The following is a 23,789-nucleotide window of genomic DNA, read 5'->3' as shown; positions in this document are numbered from 1 at the left end:
GCGGGTTCTAAGGGGGTTTCTGGGCTGCCGGTGGCAGGCGATTGGTCAGCGTGGGGGTGGAGAGGCAGTACCCGGTAATTACAGATGTTGTGGTTTGGTTACAGCCTTGACGGGGGTAGGGGGGGCCTTGACGGGGGTAGGGGGTGGGGTGATGGTGAAGGATGGTGACGGGGGGGGGGGGGGTGGGGGGGGGCCAGCAGGCACTGATGGTGGCAGCAACAAAAATACGAATCAATTGCCATAACACCAGCCTGCTTTTAAACAAATCCCGCCCCCCCCCCTCTTGCTCCCACCCCCCCCCCCCTCTTGCTCCCACCCCCCCCCCTCTTGCTCCCACCCCCCCCCCCCTGGACTGATTGAAAGATTTGCACCTTTGCTGCCCCGGCTTCAATCATCTGTCAGAGACAAGGGGGAGGGGGGGGGGGTGCATGGGGAAGAGTAGAAAGGGGTAAGGGAGTGAGGCACCGAGGGAGGAGATGGAAAAGAATCATGAAGGAAAGGGGGGGATGGAGGGAGGGAGGTGAGACGGAGCGATGAAAAGAGGGGGGGAGGATGAGGTGCATGGGGGAGGAGGTGGAGCAGTTGCAACCCCCTGTATGTCAGACGCCTCTGTTGTGGTTAAGGGGAGGGGGTTAAGAAAAGCGGGGGGGGGGTGCATGAGGTGCGTCTCACTTCTATTTCTTATCTGCCCCCCCCCCTCCTCCCTTATTTTAATTCCCCATGACGTCTCCTCCCCAAACCCCCCCCCCATCCTTGCTAACCTGCATCATTCCCCCTCCCCCCCCACGCCCCCCTTTCTGCTTCTCCGCCCCCCCCCAGCTTCCCCCCCCCCCCTCCCCGCCCATGTCTCGGGTATCGTGAAGACATTTTGTGTATTAATATTATTCAAGGGAGGGTGGTAGGCGCTGGTGACAACATAACGAGAGAGGTGAGTCTGTATATTAATGACCTGGTTACTCATCGGCTCCTTCGTTTGGGAGGGGGGGGTGTGAGAGAGAGAGAGAGAGAGAGAGAGAGAGAGAGAGAGAGAGAGAGAGAGAGAGAGAGAGAGAGAGCGAGAGAGAGCGTCACCATAGAAGCAGGGCGAGATTTACCCAAATCCTCATTCCTCATTACACAATCGTTAATATCACTCGCTGGTCACATATTTACTTAACGTGTTATTAGTAAGGAAAAATCGCAGGTGGAAAGTAAGTGTGCATATCAAGTTGTAAAATCTCATCTTATTTTAAAAGTGTCGACTGTCGAGTTATTTACAGTCGAGGTTCCGTTTTTCCTTCTAATGGCACTGTAGGTGAGCATTTGAACTGTGGTATTAAAGACTGTTTGCGAGGATTTGGGTAACTCTGCCTTATTGTGAGGTGACCACAGCGCCCCCAGAGTCTCGTCGGGGACTTGTGTGGTTGTCACAGAGAAAAATACCATCTTGTACATCACAAGCTTGTACACTGAGTTATCACCACTGTTGATTGACAGTTGAGAAGTGGGACCAAAGAGCCGAAGCTCAACACCCGCAAGCACAACTAGGCTTGTACAACTAAGTGAGTACACACACAAACACACACAGTCATGCCTCACGGGATTAACTGAATTCTACGATAAGGCAACAAGAATCGGGTAAGAAAAAGAGGGGTGGGCAAACTGAATATTTTTGGATTGCCAGAAAGCCTTTGACACAGTGCCACACCAGAAACTAGTGCAAAAGCTGGAGGTGCAGGCAGGAGTGAAAGGGAAGGTACTCCGTTGGATAAGGGAGTACCTAAGCAACAGAAGGCAGCGAGTCACTGTGAGGGGTGAGGTCTCAGATTGGCGAGACGTCACCAGTGGAGTCCCACAGGGTTCAGTCCTTGGATCTATACTGTTTCTGATATATGTAAATGATCTTCCAGATGGTATAGAATCATTCCTCTCATTGTTTGCTGATGATGCAAATATTATGAGGAGGATTAAGCCGGAGGAAGACAGTATGAGACTATAAGATGACCTAGACAGACTGCATGAATGATCCAACAAATGACTACTAAAGTTCAACCAGAGTAAATGTAAGGTAATGATACTAGGCAGTGTAAACAGGAGGCCAGACAGGATACAGAATGGGAGATGAAGTCCTTCATGAAACAGACAGAGAGAAGGATCTAGGAGTTGATATCACACCAACCCTGTCTCCTGAAGCCCACATCAAAAGAATAACATCTGCGGCGTATGCGAGGCTGGCTAACATCAAAACTGCCTTCGAGGAACCTGTGTAAGGAATCATTCAGAACCTTGTATACCACATGTGTAAGACCAATCCTGGAGTATGCGGGCCCAGCATTGAGTCCGTACCTTATCAAGCACAAGACGAAGCTGGAAAAAAGTTCAAAGGTATGCCACTAGACTAGTCCTAGAACTAAGAGGCATGAGTTATGAGGAAAGGCTACGGGAAATGCATCTCACGCACCTCACGACACTAGAAGACAGAAGAGTTAGAGGGGACATGATCACCACATACAAGATTCTCAGAGGAAATTGATAGGGTAGATAAAGACAGACTATTTAACACAAGGGGCACACGCATTAGGGGACACAGGTGGAAATTGAGCGCCCAAATGACCCCATAGAGACGTTAGAAAGAATTTTTTTCAGTGTCAGAGTAGTAGAAAATGGAATGTATTAGGCAGTGATGTGGTGGAGGCTGACTCCATACACAGTTTCAAATGTAGATGTGATAGAGCCCAGTAGGCTCAGGAACCTGTACACCTGTTGATTGATAGTTGAGAGGCGGGACCAAAGAGCCAGAGCTCAACCCCCGCAAGCACAAGTAGGTAAGTACACACACTACACACGCCATCAGCCTACTCTCACCTACCTCATCCCACACCCAATACTCCCTCTGGTGGGATTAAAATTCCCTGCATATAATAACGGGCTGCACAGCAATTCATTAATCCCTACAGGGCAGGCATGGATGGGGAGAGTGGCTAATTGTGCTCCCTGGCTGAAACACGCGCCAAATGTGAGTTTATCGCTCCCTAGAGTTAGTTAGGCATATGGGTGATGGGGATTTGTATGGTCAGCACAGTAACCGGACCAGGCAATGTGATGGAGTCATTGCGCGAATTCGCCTTGGCTATAGACACCTCTGGCAGGTTAGTGAGGCTGAGCCACTACCAGAATACTCAGATTGTAAACTGTGATAAACCTTTAATGCATTCACTAGAACACTATATTGATGAATGTGAAGCCGTAAAGGACTTTAGACCTCCTGGCCTCTTGTACCACCAACTGTGTAACTATTTCATTGACTCAGGTGTTCTGGACGACATCCTAACAATTTATCCAAAATTTGCTTATCCATTTTAAAGAATGAAGAACAATTTTTATTTTTATTTATATTACTTCTAAGCTGCATCACTTATGAACCCATCCCTGCCCTTGTGTGGCAGTGCACAGTAGAAAGTTGTTTTCGCATATCCATACATTAAAACATTGATTGTAACCATGATATATATGTGCTTCAGCCTACAGTTTAGACCTATTGTCTTATGTATGACCCTCTGTCCTGCGTGACAGTGAATACCAGCATTATCCTCATTTTAATAACTATCAAAATCCTCAGATTAGGCAAAATTGTAATTAATTTTGTCAATAAAGATGTTAATAATAATAATATGGGATTTTTTAGCATCACCTAGTTAGCTTTTTTGACACACTGTACTCCACTTCATATAGTCTAGGGTAGCTGCACTAATGCAGATGTACCTCATATCTTAATAAAAAAAAAAAAAAAAAAAAGGCTCCGTCCCACATCACCGTCCTACACCTCCGTCCCACCCGTCCACACCTCCATCCCATCTGTCCCACACCTCCGTCCTACCCGTCCCACACCTTCGTCCCACCCGTCCCACACCTCCATCCCATCTGTCCCACACCTCCGTCCCACCCGTCCCACACCTCCGTCCCACCCGTCCCACACCTTCGTCCCACCCGTCCCACACCTCCATCCCACACCTCCGTCCCCACACCTCTGCTACACCCGACAATACTCAGTATCCTCGGAAAGTGGGGAGGGAGGGGGGACAATGGTTATTTCTGTTATCTCATTAAAAGATACTTAGTGTTTAGCGAGTCTCTTGACTTCCTTGTTAGAAATGATATGGCGGAGTAGGTTACAATGGCAGGTAACAGTGATAAATTCCAGGTACTCAGGTACGGTAAAAATGAGGACCTTAAACATAATACAGAGTACAAAACACAATCAAATGTACCCATAGTAGGAAAACAGCATGTAAAGGATTTGGGAATAATAATGTCTGACGACCTAACGTTTAAGGAGCATAACCAAGCAAATATTGGGACAGCCAGAAAAATGATAGGATGGATTACGAGAACTTTCAAATCCAGGGATCCCATCACAATGGTTGTACTCTTCAAGTCACTTGTGTTGTCCCGTCTTGAGTACTGCTCAGTACTCACTTCCCCCTTCAGAGCAGGAGAGATTTCTGAAATAGAGGGAATACAGAGAACATATACTGCACGCATAGACGCAATAAAGCACCTAAATTATTGGGATCGTCTCAAAGCCCTCCAAATGTACTCACTAGAAAGAAGACGAGAGAGATATCAAATAATATACACCTGGAAGATACTGGAGGGCCAAGTACCAAATCTACACAGTAAAATAACAACGTACTGGAGTGAACGACATGGAAGAAAATGTAGAATAGAACCAGTGAAGAGCAGAGGTGCCATAGGCACAATCAGAGAACACTGTATAAACATCAGAGGTCCGCGGTTGTTCAACGTCCTCCCAGCAAGCATAAGAAATATTGCCGGAACAACCGTGGACATTTTCAAGAGGAAACTAGATTTATTCCTCCAAGGAGTGCCGGACCAACCGGGCTGTGGTGGGTATGTGGGCCTGCGGGCCGCTCCAAGCAACAGCCTGGTGGACCAAACTCTCACAAGTCGAGCCTGGCCTCGGGCCGGGCTTGGGGAGTAGAAGAACTCCCAGAACCCCATCAATCAGGTGATTCACGACAAAAATCGTTTATATTAAGTCACGTCTTCATAATGGTCCAGGACGGATCAAACGTCGTCACATCTTTTGTCTGTAATTACCTAAGTGTAGTTAAAGGATGAGAGCTACGCTCGTGGTGTCCCGTCTTCCCAGCACTCTTTGTTATATAACGCTTGAAATTACTGACGGTCTTGGCCTCCACCGCCTTCTCACTTAACTTCTTCCAACCGTCTACCACTTTGTTTACAAAAGTGAATTTTCTTATATTTCTCCGGCAGCTTTGTTTCGTTAGTTTAAATCTATGACCTCATGTTCTTGAAGTTCCAGGTCTCAGGAATTCTTCCCTATCAATTTTATCGATTCCTGTTACTATTTTGTACGTAGTGATCATATCGCCTCTCTTCTATTTTCTAGTTTTTGCATATTTAATGCCTGTAACCTCTCCTCGTAGCTCTTGCCCTTCAGTTCTGGGAGCCACTTAGTGGCATGTCGTTGCACCTTTTCCAGTTTGTTGATGTGCTTCTTAAGATATGGGCACCACACAACCGCTGCATATTCCGGCTTTGGCCTAACAAAAGTCGTGAACAATTTCTTTAGTATTTCTCCATCCATGTATTTAAAAGCAATTCTGAAGTTAGAGAGTGTAGCATAGGCTCCTCGCACAATGTTCTTAATGTGGTCCTCAGGTGACAATTTTCTATCAAGAACCACCCTTAGATCCCTTTCTTTGTCAGAATTCTTTAAAGATTTCTCACATAATTTATAGGTTGTGTGGGGTCTATGTTCTCCAATTCCACATTCCATAACATGGCATTTATTCACATTAAATTCCATTTGCCAAGTGTTGCTCCATATACTTATTTTGTCCAGGTCTTCTTGAAGAGCATAACAATCATCTAGGTTTCTTATCTTCCCTATTATCTTAGCATCATCAGCAAACATGTTCATATAATTGTGTATTCCCACTGGTAGATCGTTTATGTAGACAATGAACATTACCGGTGCAAGAACTGAACCCTGTGGTACTCCACTCGTGTCATGTTTGTATGAATCTATATTCATACAAACATGACACGAGTCATGTTTGTATACGAGTCTATATATATATAGACTCGTATATATAGATATATATATATATAGCTATATATAGATATATGTTTGTACGAGTCTATATATATATATATATATATATATATATATATATATATATATATATATATATATATATATATATATATATATATATAATAATAATAATAATATGTCTACATGTATACCGTACATTTTCATTCATGATTAATATCTTGCCTGTATCCATGAGCAGTTCTCTCTCTCTCTTTCTCTCTCTCTCTCTCTCTCTCTCTCTCTCTCTCTCTCTCTCTCTCTCTCTCTCTCTCTCTCTCTCTCTCTCTCTCTCTCTCTCTCCCATCCTCCCTTATTCCGTGCCACCCTTGTCTTCCTCTCCCTCTCTCATTATCACAGGTTTTCTCTCCATCCATCATCATCATTCATTGACTAAGAGGATCTCTTGCTATTTAATTTCTTCGTCAGCCAGCTCCATCAGATGGTCCAGCTGATGCATGTCAGCCGTCAGCCCACCCGTCATCACCATTTGTTCATAAAGTCATCACCATTTGTTCCCGCCCATCTCTGAGGCCGCCCACGCCCTAGCCCCCGGCCCAGCCCCCGGCCCAGCCCCCGGTACAGCCCCCGGCCCAGCCCACGGTCCAGCCCACGGTCCAGCCCCCTGTCCAGCCCCCGTACCAGCTCACGGCCCAGCCCCCGGTACAGCTCACGCCCCAGCCCACGACACACTCAAGCTTGTATATACACGAGGGAAGAAGAGAGTAGGCGACTCAGACGGACACAGAAGTGCGTCCAGCCGACACAGTCTTTGGCTTGATTCCCGGCCGAGAGAGAGATACACATGGACAGATTCTTACACCTGAGGCCTCTGTTCACCTAGCAGTAAAATAGGTGCTTGGGAGCGCGCCAACTGTTGTGGGGTGCATCCTGTGTGTGTGTTTTACTCAAGAGACGTAAATGAGTCACAGAGACGTCAGAAAGAACTTTTTCATCGCTAGATTTATCAATTAATAGAACAGGTTAGATGTAGAGGATAATGTAGTTAGTTCAAATCAAAATTTGTAGATGTAAATGTGAAAAAAACGTGAGAAATGAGTCATTGCAGTCTTAAAAAGGATCGGAAGGCGGGGCTTAAGAGCCAAGCTCGACCCTGCAAGCACATCTAGGTGAGAACACGCAGGCGCGCACGCACAAACACACAACTCACATTCACACACACTCTCGGCAAGCATTAATTCTGTCTCGGTATCATATCTCATCATCTCCATCATGTTCCTCTAATACTTCTACCTCCTTCCCTTGTCGCTATCCTACATGTCCTCTCTCCTTCCCCTTCCCCGCCCCCCCTTTTCTCCTCTCCTGCCCCCCTCCCCCCTCACCACCCCTCACTGGTCCCCCCCCCCCGGCCAGGTGTGATCTGCGGTGATCAATCACCGGGGCGGGCTGAAGGGTTGGCTACACCATGACTCAGGCAGACAAGCAGTTGCCCGCGTCGCTCATGCTTGCTTGCTTTTTTTTTGCCTTTTCCGGGACCACTAAGGCTTTCCGGGACGCAAGGCTGTAATAATGCGGTCCGTGCACACAGAGTCGGGAAACGCGGCTTCCAGGACACCTCTGATTTTTCAGAGGTGTAAAGCTTGGAATCCGTAGTGGATTTCCAGGACGCAAAGCTGGGTTCGAATCACTAGTGGGTTTCCAGGACGCAAAGCCGGGGATTGATAATACCTGGAGCATACCTGGAGAGGGGTTCGGGAGTTCTTCTGCTCCACAAGCCCGGGTGTGCAGAATACCCCCGTTGAAGAGCAGAGGTGCAACAGGTACTCTGAGAGAGAACTATCAACATCAGAGGCCCGAGACTGTTCAACACGCTTCCACTACACTTAGGGGGCATAACTGGCAGACCCCTCACAGTGTTCAAGAGAGAACTTGACAAACACCTCCAAAGAATACCTGATCAACCTGGCGTCATGCATGATCAATGCATGGGTCAGGCTGCGAGCAGCCGCGTCCAACAGCCTGGTTGAGCAGACGACCAACCAGGAGGCCTGGTCGCAGACCGCGCCGCAGGGCCATTGATCCCTGGAAGCTACACAATGTAGACACAAAGTAGGTAGGCTCGACTTGTGATGATCCAACAGGCTGTTGGGTCTCAAGGGACACCTTTGACCTTCCGAGATGCAAAGCCGGGAGTCGCATATGGCTTTCCAAAGCAACTTTGACCTGCCAAGATTTGAAGCTGCTAATTGAGATGTTACTGTGTTAATTGGTCATTATAACGATGGCTAACTATGCTTGATGTAGTTAATTATCTTGCTTTGGAGAGCCGCTAGCCAGCAGTATGTGCGACATGAGATAGCGACTCTTTGTAGTCAACTATTTCTCTTGTCACACTCAGATAGTGTGTGTGTGTGTGTGTGTGTACTCACCTAATTGTATTCACCTAATTGTGCTTGCGGGGGTTGAGCTCTGTCTCAACCGTAAATCAACGGGTGTGTGTGTGTGTGTGTATTCACCTGGTTGTGTTTGCGGGGGTTGAGCTTTGCTCTTTCGGCCCGCCTCTCAACTGTCAATCAACTGTTTACTAACTACTTTTTTTTCCTTTCTTCACACCACACACACACCCCAGGAAGCAGCCCGTGACAGCTGACTAACTCCCAGGTACCTATTTACTGCTAGGTAACAGGGGCATTCAGGGTGAAAGAAACTTTGCCCATTTGTTTCTGCCAGGTTCGGGAATCGAACCCACGCCACAGAATTAAGAGTCCTTGCGCGCTATCCACCAGGCTACCAGGCCTAGTGTGTGTGTGTGTTCACCTATTTGTTGTCAACTATTTGTGCCTGCAGGATCGAGCATTGGCTCTTGGATCCGGCATTTCTAGCCATCGGTTATTTACAGCAATGACTCCTGTCCCATTTCCCTATCATATCTAGTTTTAAAATTATGAATAGAGTTTGCTTCCACAACCTGCTCCTTAAGTGCATTCCATTTTTCACTACTCTCACGCTAAAAGAACTTTCTAACATCTCTGTGAAATATCTTCCACCCATGTCCCTTCGTTACTGTTAATATTACGTGTGAACATTTCATCTGTTTCCACTTTGTCAATTCCCCTGAGTATTTTATACGTTCCTATCATATCCCCCCTCTCCCTTCATTTTTCTAGTGTCGTAAGGTTGAGTTCCTCTAGACGCTCTTCATATCACATCCCTCGTTACTCTGGGACGAGCCTTATCGCAAACTTCTGAACCTTTTCCAGTTTCCTTATGTGTTTATTCAGTTGGGGACTCCATGATGGCGCGGCATACTCTTAAGACTGGTCTCATGTAGGCAGTGTAAAGCGCCCAAAATGCCTCCTTACTTAGGTTTCTGAATCATGTTCTAACTTTTACCAGTGTAGAGTACGCTGCTGTCGTTATCCTATTTATAGGTGCCTCAGGAGTTAGATTAGGTGTTACGTCCACACCCAGGTCTCTTACTCGAATCGTCACAGGTAGGCAGTTCCGCTTCATCGTGTACTGTCCCTTTGGTCTGCTATCACCTGATCCCATTTCCATAACTTTATATTTGCTCGTGTTGAACTCTAGTAGCGATTTCTCTGACCATCTCTGCAACCTGTTCCTCCTCTTGGAGGATCCTACAATCCTCATCTGTTACAACTCTTCTCATTAATTTTGCGTCATCCGCGAACATCGACATGTAGGATTCTACTCCTGTAAACATGTCATTCATGTGTGTGTGTGTGTGTGTGTGTGTGTGTGTGTGTGTGTGTGTACTCACCTAGTTGTACTCACCTAGTTGTGTTTGCGGGGGTTGAGCTCTGGCTCTTTGGTCCCGCCTCTCAACCGTCAATCAACAGGTGTACAGATTCCTGAGCCTATCGGGCTCTGTCATATCTACACTTGAAACTGTGTATGAAGTGAGCCTCCACCACATCACCCCCTAATGCATTCCATTTGTCAACCACTCTGACACTAAAAAAGTTCTTTCTAATATCTCTGTGGCTCATTTAGGCACTCAGTTTCCACCTGTGTCCCCTTGTGCGTGTTCCCCTTGTGTTAAATAGACTGTCTTTATCTACCCTATCAATCCCCTTCAGAATCTTGAATGTGGTGATCATGTCCCCCCTAACTCTTCTGTCTTCCAGCGAAGTGAGGTTTAATTCCCGTAGTCTCTCCTCGTAGCTCATACCTCTCAGCTCGGGTACTAGTCTGGTGGCAAACCTTTGAACCTTTTCCAGTTTAGTCTTATCCTTGACTAGATATGGACTCCATGCTGGGGCTGCATACTCCAGGATTGGCCTGACATATGTGGTATACAAAGTTCTGAATGATTCTTTACACAAGTTTCTGAATGCCGTTCGTATGTTGGCCAGCCTGGCATATGCCGCTGATGTTATCCGCTTGATATGTGCTGCAGGAGACAGGTCTGGCGTGATATCAACCCCCAAGTCTTTTTCCTTCTCTGACTCCTGAAGAATTTCCTCTCCCAGATGATACCTTGTATCTGGCCTCCTGCTCCCTACACCTATCTTCATTACATTACATTTGGTTGGGTTAAACTCTAACAACCATTTGTTCGACCATTCCTTCAGCTTGTCTAGGTCTTCTTGAAGCCTCAAACAGTCCTCTTCTGTTTTAATCCTTCTCATAATTTTAGCATCGTCCGCCATCGTCATGTGTGTGTGTGTGTGTGTGTGTGTGTGTGTGTGTGTGTGTGTGTGTGTGTGTGTGTGTGTGTGTGTGTGTGTGTGTGTGTGTGTGTTGGAGAGGTATAGGGTAGTGGAGAGCTTTTCCCCGAGACGACGATGACTCCTGGATGGTAGAGATTTTATGGGTGATAGTGGTGGGGGGGGGGGGAGGGTGATAATGATGGTGGTGATGGTGATGATGGAAGTGATGGTGACAGATAACACCATCTACAGATAACCTCCCCCCCCCAACAAATACATCTAGAAACGATCCCTAATGGCCCTGATATGCAAATGAACCTCTTGCATCAGTCTTCTGCTTTCATATTTACTCCCCCCTCCTCCAACCCCCCCCCCTCCTCCAACCCCCCCCCCCCTCCTCCAACCCCCCCCCTTGTTTGTTTGTTTGTTCTTGCGAGCAATGAGGGCGCGATGTTGCATAGTTGCAGTATGTACATGCTAAGCGGCAGGATAATTGCCAACAGACAAGGGCCACGCGGTCGAAAATCATTATGTTCAAATATGGAATGTCGACCAGGAGGGCAGCGGGTCTCCAACGCCCTCTTGCTAATGAGGCGTCGTTTCTCACGTCTCAACTACTGATAACGGCAGTTTGTAGTCGCCGATGTGCACATAGATACTAGCAGATACCCGCTCACGTTAAATTATGTACACACGGCTGTCAGTACGTACACACGGCTGTCAGTACGTACACACGGCTGTCAGTACGTACACAGGGGCTGTGGGTACGTACACTGTGGTCCAAAGGGGGGAGGGGAGGGGTGTTGCTTTCCTTAACTTTGTCCTCGTGTCCCAGCTCCTTGTCGTCGTGTCCCAGCTCCTTGTCGTCGTGTCCCAGCTCCTTGTCGTCGTGTCCCAGCTCCTTGTACTCGTGTCCCAGCTCCTTGTCCTCGTGTCCCAGCTCCTTGTCGTCGTGTCCCAGCTCCTTGTCGTCGTGTCCCAGCTCCTTGTCGTCGTGTCCCAGCTCCTTGTCGTCGTGTCCCAGCTCCTTGTTCTCGTGTCCCAGCTCCTTGTTCCTCGGTGATTACCCCACCCCCCTCACACACACACACACACACACACACACACGTACGTACGTACGTTGGGGGAGGGGGGTACACGAACAAGGGGACACAGGTGGAGACTGAGTACCCACATGAGCCACAGGGACGTTAGAAAAAACTTTTTCAGTGTCAGAGTAGTTAACAGATGGAATGCATCAGTCAGTGATGTGATGGAGGCTGACTCCATGCACAGTTTCAAATGTAGATATGATAGAGCCCAGTAGGCTCAGGAATCTGTACACCTTTTGAATAACAGTTGAGAGGCGGGACCAAGTAGCCAGAGCTCAATCTCCACAAGCACAACTGAGTGAGTACACACGGAGCTTCGCGGCTGAGTGGACGGCGCTTGGGAGTCGTAGTCCTAATGGCCCTGGTTCGACTGCCAGTGGAGGCGGAAACATTGGTAGAGTTTTTTCACCCAGATGCACCTGTTCACCTAGCAGTAAATAGGTGCCTGGGAGTTAGACAGCTGCTACGGGCTGCTTCCTGGGTGTGTATGTGTGCGTGTGCCAGAGATAAATATATTTAGTAGATATATTAGAGGGAAATAGATTGGTTAGACAGGCGGGGTCCAAGAACTAATAACTCGATTCTGCAGACACAAATAGTAAATACACACACACACAACAGTGTGCGCGTGTGAGCACGCGCACTCATGCCCCGGCCAGCTTTCAGTCATGCTAGTACCAACAAAATCCTCATATACGTAAGTAAAAATAAAAAAATAATAAACACTTCTAGCAACTGTTTCCTCAACTATAATTCACCACCCCACAACCTCCCCCCCCCCACACCCTCCCCCCCCCAACACCCATGTAATCAAATCACTCACTAATTCATCAATTCCTGCGGAGAATTTGAGGTAAACTGGATCGGCGGGCGCCTTGGCTACAAGTGTAGGGTAGGAGGAGGAGGCGGCGGCGCCTGCGGGCGCGGCTGGTGCCCCTGGTGACGGCAAGTCACACTTAACCTGGTGATTGATGGGTGGGTCTCCGCCCGTGTGCGTACCTGCAGGTTCACCAGGGGTCCGGCTGGGCTATTACCCCTTGAATCACTCTCTTTTGATACTTGCAATGACAATTATTACTGGAGGAGCGCAGTCCGGCGGAGCATGACACCGGCGCATCTATCATGCCCGCAGTGTCTGATACCTTGATTAGGAGGAGGGGCCCGGGTGGTGGTGGTGGTGGTTGGGGAGGTGGTGGGTGTGGACCCGGTGGTGGTAGGTGGGGAACGGTGGTGGTAGTTGTGGGGGTAGAGGGGGGGAGGGTGGTGATAGTTGTGGGGGTAGAGGGGGGGGGTGGTGGATAGTTGTGGTGGTAGAGGGGGGTGTTGTGGTGGTAGAGGGGGTGTTGTGGTGGTAGAGGGGGTGTTGTGGTGGTAGAGGGGGGTGGTGGTGGTACTTTTGGTGGTAGAGGGGATGTTGTGGTGGTAGAACGGGTGGTGGTGGTGTTTGTGGTAGTTGTGGAGTACAGGTGATGGTGGTAGTAGCTGTGGAGTACAGGGGATGGTGGTGGTAGTTATGGTGGTAGAGGAGGTGGTGGTGGTGGTAGTAGTTATGGCGGTAGAGGGGGTGGTGGTGGTAATTGGGAGGTGGTAGTTATGGTGGCAGTTGTGCAGGCAGAAGTAGGAGGTGGCGGTTGATGGCGGTGACAGGTTGACGGCGGGTGTCCCATACGCAACATCAGAGGTCCACAGTTGTTCAATACTCTCCCAGCAAGCATTTGACATATTGCCGGACCAGAGGTGGACTTCCTCAAGAACAAAGTAGATAATTTCTTGCAACACGCGCCGGACCAACCAGGCTGTAGTGGAGATGTGGAGAGATTGACAGCGGCGGGGAGAAATTGACGGCGGCGGGGAGAAATTGACGGCGGCGGTGAGATTGACGGCGGCGGCGAGAGGCTGACGACTGTGGTTTTGACAATGGCAACACGGCGCCGACGGCAAGGGGGGAGGGGGTGACTCCGGGTGGGGGGTGGGGGGGGGAGGAGGGGTTACTTCGCCGTCAGCAACAGATGGACGCTCTTCGTCATCATTACCTACTGACACTTTGATCACTATTAACTACCGCTAACTACCATTAACCGGTGTCCGGCCGGAAGTGTTGCACTCGGTGCTGGCTGGCCGTCAGCGGCGGCGCCCACGGCCGCCTCCACCACCCACACCTCCACCACCCACACCTCCACCACCCACACCTCCACCACCCACACCTCCACCACCCACACCTCCACCACCCACACCTCCACCACCCACACCTCCACCACCCACACCTACACCACCCACACCTCCACCACCCACACCTCCACCACCCACACCTACACCACCCACACCTCCACCACCCACACCTACACCACCCACACCTCCACCACCCACACCTACACCACCCACACCTCCACCACCCACACCTACACCACCCACACCTCCACCACCCACACCTCCACCACCCACACCTCCACCACCCACACCTACACCACCCACACCTCCACCACCCACACCTCCACCACCCACAACATCAGTGTAAGGTAATGAACACGGGGAACACAGCAGGAAAGAAAGGAAGAGAGATTGAGTGACTGATCGATTGATTGATTGATGGATTGATTGATGGATTGAGGAGTGGATGTAATCCCACCACCAACACCAGAGGCACACATCGACAGGTTGCTACAGGAAATGGGACGCTGGCAAACATCAGTATATCGTTTAGTAACCTAAATCATGACTCTTTTTCAAGGGAGGCTTCACAGCTTTTATTGGACTAATACTGCAACATGCACCTTGTGAGTCATTAACACTTAAATTAACAAAGTTTCCGAGGTTTGCAACAAGATTGGTGGCAGAGAGAAGAGGGTTAAGCTGTGAGGATAGCCAGAGGGGACATGATCACTACATATAACATACTGAAGGGAATAGTCAAGGTGGACAAGGACAGTCTCTCTAAAATTAAGAGAAAGTAGAGCAAGACGGCATAAGTGGAAGCAGGAAACTCAATTGAGCCGAAGGAATGTGAGGAAATACTGGTAGCGTGTACGGGCGGTCATCAAGTGGAATGTACGGAAGGAAGTTGTGGAAGCCACCTCCATCCACACCTTTAAGGCCAGACTCGACAAAGAATTCAAAGGTCAGAATAGTTACGTTGTAACGCAATGGGGTACACCAAGGGTGAGAGGCGGGCGTGAAGAGCTAGAATCTCACTCCCCCGTAGTCACTGATAGGGAAGTATTGATAGGTAAGCTCCGACGGTCATAGATACATCACTAAGGGAAGGGAGTGAAGGTGATGGGATGGGGGGGGGCGGGATGGGGGGAGTTGACGGGATGGGGGGGGGAGGTGCTGGGGGGAATAGAGTGCTGTCTTCCTCATTTCAGTAAAGCACTTGTAATTTTGAGGCTGTCATCTACAGCGTTAAAATACCAGTGTATTGCCTGAACGAGCTTCAGTAGCGAGGAAATGTGATTGGAACCTAAAACAAGATCTGCCGATTGATGTCTGCCGTGCGAGGTCTGCCGTGCGGGGTCTGCCGTGCGGGGTCTGCCGGTTGATGTCTGCCGTGCGGGGTCTGCCGGTTGATGTGTGTGCCATGCGGGGTCTGCCGGTTGATGTCTGCCATGCGGGGTCTGCCATGCGGGGTCTGCCGTGCTGGGTCTGCCCGTTGATGTCTGCCATGCGGGGTCTGCCGGTTGATGTGTGTGCCATGCGGGGTCTACCGTGCAAGATCTGCATTCTAAATTCCTCATAAGAATTGCACGTGCGTCTCCTAAGATGGTTGCAATATCAATTTCAAATTATGCAAAATCCCTAATGTATGATTTGTGTGTTGAGGGAGCTGTCTTGAATACAGGGAGAGAGAGAGGCAGAGGCAGCTCGCTCAGTACGTACCACCGGAACTAGTCGGCGCTGGAACAGGTGGGGTGGAAAGGGCCCAGCGTTTAGCAAACTGCGTATGTGCTACTAGATACGATCTCCCTGTTCGAGTCTGCACCGATAAATACCCACAAGTGGCTACAAATACCCCTACCCCCCATCCCCCCACAGGGCATGTTTTCCGACCTTACACACACACACACACAGACAGACAGACAAATAGCGGCATCTGAGCACGTCTATAAGACAGCACCAGGAGCACTAAGAGTGGTGGCGCGCTACTTTCGTCAGGTAAGACGGTAAGCGCAGCACGTCACAGCTAATATGCTGCGGTTTGGTCATTGCCTGCTGATGGTCCACAGGTGCCTCGTCCGGTCCCACGTCTCTGGATGGTCCCCAGGTGCCTCGTCCGGTCCCACGTCTCTGGATGGTCCCCAGGTGCCTCGTCCGGTCCCACGTCTCTGGATGGTCCCCAGGTGCCTCGTCCAGTCCCACGTCTCTGGATGGTCCCCAGGTGCCTCGTCCGGTCCCACGTCTCTGAATGGTCCCCAGGTGCCTCGTCCGGTCCCACGTCTCTGGATGGTCCCCAGGTGCCTCGTCCGGTCCCACGTCTCTGGATGGTCCCCAGATGCCTCGTCCGGCCCCACGTCTCTGGATGGTCCCCAGGTGCCTCGTCCGGTCCCACGTCTCTGGATGGTCCCCAGGTGCCTCGTCCGGTCCCACGTCTCTGGATGGTCCCCAGGTGCTTCGTCCAGTCCCACGTCTCTGGATGGTCCCCAGGTGCCTCGTCCGGTCCCACGTCTCTGAATGGTCCCCAGGTGCCTCGTCCGGTCCCACGTCTCTGGATGGTCCCCAGGTGCCTCGTCCGGTCCCACGTCTCTGGATGGTCCCCAGATGCCTCGTCCGGCCCCACGTCTCTGGATGGTCCCCAGGTGCCTCGTCCGGTCCCACGTCTCTGGATGGTCCCCAGGTGCCTCGTCCGGTCCCACGTCTCTGGATGGTCCCCAGGTGCCTCGTCCGGTCCCACGTCTCTGGATGGTCCCCAGGTGCCTCGTCCAGTCCCACGTCTCTGGATGGTCCCCAGGTGCCTCGTCCGGTCCCACGTCTCTGAGTGGTCCCCAGGTGCCTCGTCCGGTCCCACGTCTCTGGATGGTCCCCAGGTGCCTCGTCCGGTCCCACGTCTCTGGATGGTCCCCAGATGCCTCGTCCGGCCCCACGTCTCTGGATGGTCCCCAGGTGCCTCGTCCGGTCCCACGTCTCTGGATGGTCCCCAGGTGCCTCGTCCGGTCCCACGTCTCTGGATGGTCCCCAGGTGCCTCGTCCGGTCCCACGTCTCTGGATGGTCCCCAGGTGCCTCGTCCGGTCCCACGTCTCTGGATGGTCCCCAGATGCCTCGTCCGGTCCCACGTCTCTGGATGGTCCCCAGATGCCTCGTCCGGTCCCACGTCTCTGGATGGTCCCCAGATGCCTCGTCCAGTCCCACGTCTCTGGATGGTCCCCAGATGCCTCGTCCGGCCCCACGTCTCTGGATGGTCCCCAGGTGCCTCGTCCAGTCCCACGTCTCTGGATGGTCCCCAGATGCCTCGTCCGGTCCCACGTCTCTGGATGGTCCCCAGGTGCCTCGTCCGGTCCCACGTCTCTGGATGGTCCCCAGGTGCCTCGTCCAGTCCCACGTCTCTGGATGGTCCACAGATGCCTCGTCCGGTCCCACGTCTCTGGATGGTCCCCAGATGCCTCGTCCGGTCCCACGTCTCTGGATGGTCCACAGATGCCTCGTCCGGTCCCACGTCTCTGGATGGTCCCAGATGCCTCGTCCGGTCCCATGCCACCGTACAGATGCCCCCCACTAACATGCCGTATGTCTCAACCTACACATGATAAAAACCCCTCACTTGCTGGCCTGTGGGGCGGGTCGGGAGGATCTATACTGTAGGAGAGAATGTCTGTTTGTCTCTATTCGACGTTGGAGGCCACGTGGTTGGGCCTAGCCTCGCCGCCGTAATTGCCAGAGAGAATGGTCTGAGGTACAGGAGAAACATAGGCTGGGCGGGGTTGCCAGACTTGAGCAAAGTGCCAGTCAGGGGTCACTGTCAAACGCCATCCCCACGACGATTTTTGGCACTGCCCGCCAGCTACACAGCTAAATATTAACACCAAAAATTATATTGATAAGCACCATTATTCACTGATATCAGGACAATTAACGAGAAAAAACAACTTCCTGCTATCAATAATTTGTCCGTATTGGCAGAAAACAGACGATGCTTCCGCAGCTTCAAAGGTTTATATATGATAGAGACAGCCAGATAGACAAAGACTGTGACAGAGAGATACACATAGAGACACAGAATGACAGTAAATAGATGGATCGATAGGGGGGAGGGGTTAGATGGATGGATACATGGATAGACGGATGGATAGAGCGGTGGGTAAATGGACAGAAAGACGAGTGGTGGATGGATAGAGCGATAAATGGATAGATAGTTGAATACATTGAAGGATCGATGGGTAGATGAATAGAAGGATGGGATAGATAGTTGGGTTGATGGATATGTGGATGGATAGATAGTTGGACAGGAAGAATGATATATATATATATATATATATATATATATATATATATATATATATATATATATATATATATATATATATATATATATATATATATATATATAATATGCGAACAAGCCTGAATGGTCCCTAGGACTATATGCGTCTGAAAACTCACACCCCAGAAGTGACTCGAACCCATACTCCCAGGAGCAACGCAACTGGTAACTACAGGGCGCCTTAATCCGCTTGACCATCACGGCCGGACAAAAGGAAGTGATAGTCCTGATAGTCCTGGGGACCATTCAGGCTTGTTCGCATTTGTGTTCCTCACGTGTGCCCCAAAGAATGAGGTGATTTGATAAAATGCTATGCCCAAGATTACCATCCGAGTTGCAGGCGGGGAAGTGGTTCAAGTAGCTTCGGCTATTTGAACCACTTCCCCGAACCACTATTTGAACCACTATTTGAATCCGCTATTTAAAGCGGATTAAGGCGCCCTGTAGTTACCAGTTGCATTGCTCCTGGGAGTATGGGTTCGAGTCACTTCTGGGGTGTGAGTTTTCAGACCGATATATATATATATATATATATATATGTGTATATATATATATATATATGTGTATATATATATATATATATGTGTATATATATATATATATATATATATATGTATATATATATATATATATATATATATATATATATATATATATATATATATATATATATATATATTATATAATATGTGGAAGGTGAATGGATAGAGGAATATAGATGGATGGATAAATAAATACGCTAGATGTATAAATGGACAGATGGGAGAGACAGACAGACCCGGGCAAGGCCGGGTCTCCCCTCCCCCCCTAGTAAATATATATATATTGCGATATTATTCTTAATGTATATCTGTATTGCTTCCGTCACTAAAGCGTCAGTCTTCGGGAGAATGCATAGACCATTAACAAGAGCAGACCCCATCCCCACAGCAGACCCCACCCCCACAGCAGACCCCACCCCCACAGCAGAACCCACCCCCACAGCAGACACCACCCACAGCAGACACCACCCACAGCAGACACCACACACAGCAGACCCTACCCACAGCAGACACCCCCCCCCACAGCAGACCCCTCCACAGCAGACCCCTCCCCCCACAGCAGACCCCACCCCCACAGCAGACCCCACCCCCACAGCAGACCCCACCCACAGCAGACCGCACCCACAGCAGACCCCACCCACAGCAGACCCTACCCACAGCAGACCCCCCCCCACAGCAGACCCCTCCCCCCACAGCAGACCCCACCCCCACAGCAGACCCCACCCCCACAGCAGACCCTACCCACAGCAGACCCCCCCCACAGCAGACCCCCCACAGCAGACCCCCTCCCCCCACAGCAGACCCCACCCCCACAGCAGACCCCACCCACAGCAGACCGCATCCACAGCAGACGCAGCACCAGCAAGAGCAGAGCCACCCTCAATAGGTGGCTCAAAACATGAATCAAAACGAATATAGCAACAAAAGGTGCGAAATCGGTAACATTAAGAACAGCAGCATGAGCAGTGACAGCAACAAGAACAGCAGCATGAGCAGTGACAGCAGCAAGAACAGCAGCATGAGCAGTGACAGCAACAAGAACAGCAGCAGCAGTAGTGGGCAACAAGAACAGCAGCATGAGCAGTGACAGCAACAAGAACAGCAGCATGAGCAGTGACAGCAACAAGAACAGCAGCATGAGCAGTGACAGCAACAAGAACAGCAGCAGCAGTAGTGGGCAACAAGAACAGCAGCAACAGCACGCCAGCGGTCACGGAACAACGTGGTGTTGGCACCTTTGACGAATGACGGCGGCCGGCAGGTGGCACTGTTACCTGCTGTGTGTATCTTTGCTCACGTGACAAGAGGCGCCGCGGGGCTCCTCCTCCTCCTCCCTGGTGTGACGTGCTGCAGGAATCCCAGTTGTGTCTAATGTTACCTCTACTTCCCTCCTCAAGTGGAGATTATCATCGTGGTTAAGGGCTATGTTGTTTATGCAGTTAATCACAGTGTAAGAACCATTTCCTAAATCGGCGGACATTTGTCACTAGCGTCGAACGTAGATTCCACCAATCGGAGACAGTTGTGGCCGCCAGACGGCCAGTCAGAATGCTTCCCGCCATTACCTCTTCGGCGCCATCAGTCACCCCTCGCCTAACGTGTCATTTTCCGTCACCACTTCCTAGTCATCATTGCATTAGCCCTGCACACCATGCAAATTTAGTTATGACTGTTCATTTGCAAAGCGAAGGTAGCGTTTTGGTCGAGCTGTGAAGGTGTTTGTTAAGAACGAACTCTTTAAGTAAATGCCAATTTATTTTCAGGATTTTTCTAGAAAGCCTCGATAAGTAGGAGGGTATTTTATCTTTCATTGTGTTTGTGAGGCTGAGGAAGAGGTTTTTAACCAGAGTCGCACCAGCAAACGAGGAGGAAGGGGGTCAGGTGGAAAGGTGTAGGGGTGAGAGGTGTAGAGGGAGAGGGCAAAGGGAGGTGTAGAGGTTGGGAGTTCGCCGGACTATAAGACACTGGAAGAACAGGGTGGCATATTTTGTGGTCATTCCTAGGCTGTAATTTCTTGCATTCCACCTGTCTGTCCCTCAGCGGCTGTCGCCTCCACTGATGACTTTAATATTTCACGCTTGAGTTCTTGCCTTGGAATCACGTTTTGCCTCTTAAGTAATGTGTCTCGGGCTCTGTCATAAGTGTTCTTAGTTGACCATTTGTCGGCCCATTAGGTTATGTTCACTTCTGTCACTTATGTTGACGCTAAAGCTGAGGTCAGGCAGCTTGGTACCGGGACGAAGGACCTAATGGCAGAGGCTGATACCTAGTATATGGAAGAATAACGTGTAACGTGATGGATAACATTAGCTCCCTCCCCCCTCTGTACACGTCACCCCCTCCACTGCTATCGTTACCGGCCGGGCTCCCTCCTGGATGGTATTCCTCCACCGCTATCGTTACCGTCTACACCCTCATTTTTCATTTCCTCTCTTCATCGCCACTTTTTCCCCCTCTCCTTCTTCACCTCCACTCTCTCCTTCCTCCGCTTGTTCATCCCTCCATCACCTTCTCTTCATCACACACACTCGGTTTTTGTCTCCCTTTCTCACCACCTCTCCTTCCCACACTGTCTCGTTTCCTCTCTCCCCCTTCTCTCTTTCTTCCTTCTACACTTCCTCATCTCCTTTTCTACGTACCTCCCTCCCTTCTTGACCCGCTCTTTTCCTAAAGCGCTCGTTCACGTCTGAAGCGCGAGCCCCACCATTTGTCCCAGCAAAAATCTCAAAAGAATGCACAGCCACCGCCGCCCCTTGTACCTAGCACCGTCAAGTACATATATCTACGACCAGCATTCATCTCTGGTAGCTTTTTGTTTCCTAATGAACAATATAGTTGCAGTCTGTGTATGACAGTACGTCTGTGACAGCATATTACGCTGCTTAAAGCATAACTGTGTCGTCCCGATCTGTCTTGTAATGTACCTTCGTCCGAAACATCAACTTCTTGACTCGAAGCTAAGAATTATCTGGTTTTCCTTCGCAGGCGACGCGAGCAATGCCAGCATCGGGTCAGGAGAAGGAACAGAGGAAGACGACGATGGTTCGAAGAAAAATCAGAAGAAAAGAGGCATCTTCCCCAAAGTGGCCACCAACATCCTCCGAGCCTGGCTCTTCCAGCACCTCACAGTAAGTGCCCACATCCTGCCTCTTATTATGCTAGTATATATCCTGCCTCTTAAGGGGCTCATGTTCTGCCCTTTGTTGATGTGATGCTCGCGCAAGTGACTTTAGTATTTTTACGCGTCATCCGCAAATGTCATTTTTCTTTGCAATCTTTGGGCCTAATCTCAACGTAATTTGGGCTTCTTTAGTTGTCGTCTAAGGCATTCTGTTTATAATCTTTCCGCTCACGTGGCAACTAAGTTGGAACTCTTCGTGGCATCATCCTCTTCCTGTTTCTGAAATCTATACACTCCTGTCTCTCCATCTTGCCTGGGTTTCTCCAGCACTTATCACTTCACTTACACTTTTCAACGCCTGGCAGAATAAATATATGAGAAGTGGCACGCGTTATACTCGCCACTTCAAGGTCCAGCACTAGTGAGTTAGTCCTGTGTGGTTGTGTGGCTGTTGTGGTTGGCATATGAGGGTAGGTGGGCTGTTGAGTCGAGTCTGCAGACCAGTGTCTATAGCTGTTGTAGAGAATAAATGTATGGGGGAGGACTTACTTACTTACTTCCTGCTCTCTAAGAGGTTGTGGCAGTGTCTGCAGGCTGTGATGAAGCCGTGGTGGCGGAGGTTGTGTTCTCTAGGAGGTCAAAGAGACAGGCGACGGCTAGGGGGGGAGCGGGGAATGTGCAGTGATTGGGAGGATACAGTCAGGTGTCCGCATGAGGAGAGTGAGGTGTTGTAATGAGGGTCGCGAGAGGGGGGAAGAGTGATGGATGGGAATGGGATGGGGGGGGGGAGGTTGTGCATGACATGTACGCTGTTCTTGTCATGCATCACGCCCCCGTGAGGTGCAGGAGGGGGGAGGGGAGGCGACAAACAGGAACGTTTGGACCTCTGGCATCTCCCTCACCATTCAAGAGGAACGTTTATTTGGTCTAATACAGGTGGAAAAGCCGGAGGTAAAATTGGAAATGTTTACGTCGCACGCGCCATAGAAACTCTAACAGAACAAGAAGGAGAATAACCAGAAAATAGGAGGGTAGCGCGCCTGTGGAAGGCAAGAGATAGGGTGTGGTGAGGGTAGCGTGCATATAGAGGGTAAAAGATAGGGGGGGGGGTGTAAATAGGGGGGATCAGGGACTCTGCCCCATGTAGTGGTGTTGGCTCACGGGATAGTGCACCCCACGGAACCTATCCCTCATCCCTACTCTCATTAAGACGACGCATGTAGTAGTCTTCCGAGATCTTTAAAAGGGATCAAACTAGAGTGGTATTCCCGACGACTGTTGCCTGACGCCTGAAGGGCGGCCAGGCCAGTCGCCCTCTTCACAGTGTTGCCCTTACGAGTGTTACAAGTGTTGTCCTTACGAGTGTTACAAGTGTTGCCCTTACGAGTGTTACAGTGTTGCTACAAGTGTTGTTACAAGTGTTGTCCTTACAAGTGTGTGTGTGTGTGTGTGTGTTCACCTATTTGTGCTTGCGGGGATTGAGCTCTGGCTCTTTGGTCCCTGATTCATAGCCTGCAAGAACGAGTCGGATTACAGCTCCTGTACCCTCGAGAGTAAGGAGGACAGTGTGTTGGGGATCGGCTTTGTGGTCTGGTAATAAGGAATTACTAGATGTTGCGTTACTACAGGTGACTGAAGGAAGATGTGTGAGGGCCCCCCACCCCACCCCCAACCAGGTGCGAGCCCCCCCCCCCACCCCACCCCCAACCAGGTGCGAGCCCCCCCCCCCACCCCCCGCCTCCCCCCGACGTGCTAGGCCCCCCCAGACGTGCAAGAACCCCCCCCCCCGGACGTGCTCGGGCCTTCCCTA

General features: G+C 50.2%; 1 long non-coding RNA gene across 2 annotated transcripts in view; it reads left to right on the top strand.

The window, feature by feature from the left end:
- Positions 1 to 21,980, top strand: part of LOC138372937 (uncharacterized) — a 267,880-nt gene extending 245,900 nt beyond the window's left edge. For both annotated transcript variants that reach the window (XR_011231012.1, XR_011231011.1), the window contains exon 3: positions 21,844 to 21,980. This is a non-coding gene — a long non-coding RNA (uncharacterized lncRNA). The remainder of the gene's footprint in view (positions 1 to 21,843) is intronic.
- Positions 21,981 to 23,789: the final 1,809 nt, after the last annotated feature.

Source organism: Procambarus clarkii, chromosome 40, assembly GCF_040958095.1.
Source record: "Procambarus clarkii isolate CNS0578487 chromosome 40, FALCON_Pclarkii_2.0, whole genome shotgun sequence".
NCBI lineage: Eukaryota > Metazoa > Arthropoda > Malacostraca > Decapoda > Cambaridae > Procambarus > Procambarus clarkii.
This window is presented reverse-complemented; position numbering and strand designations above follow the sequence as displayed.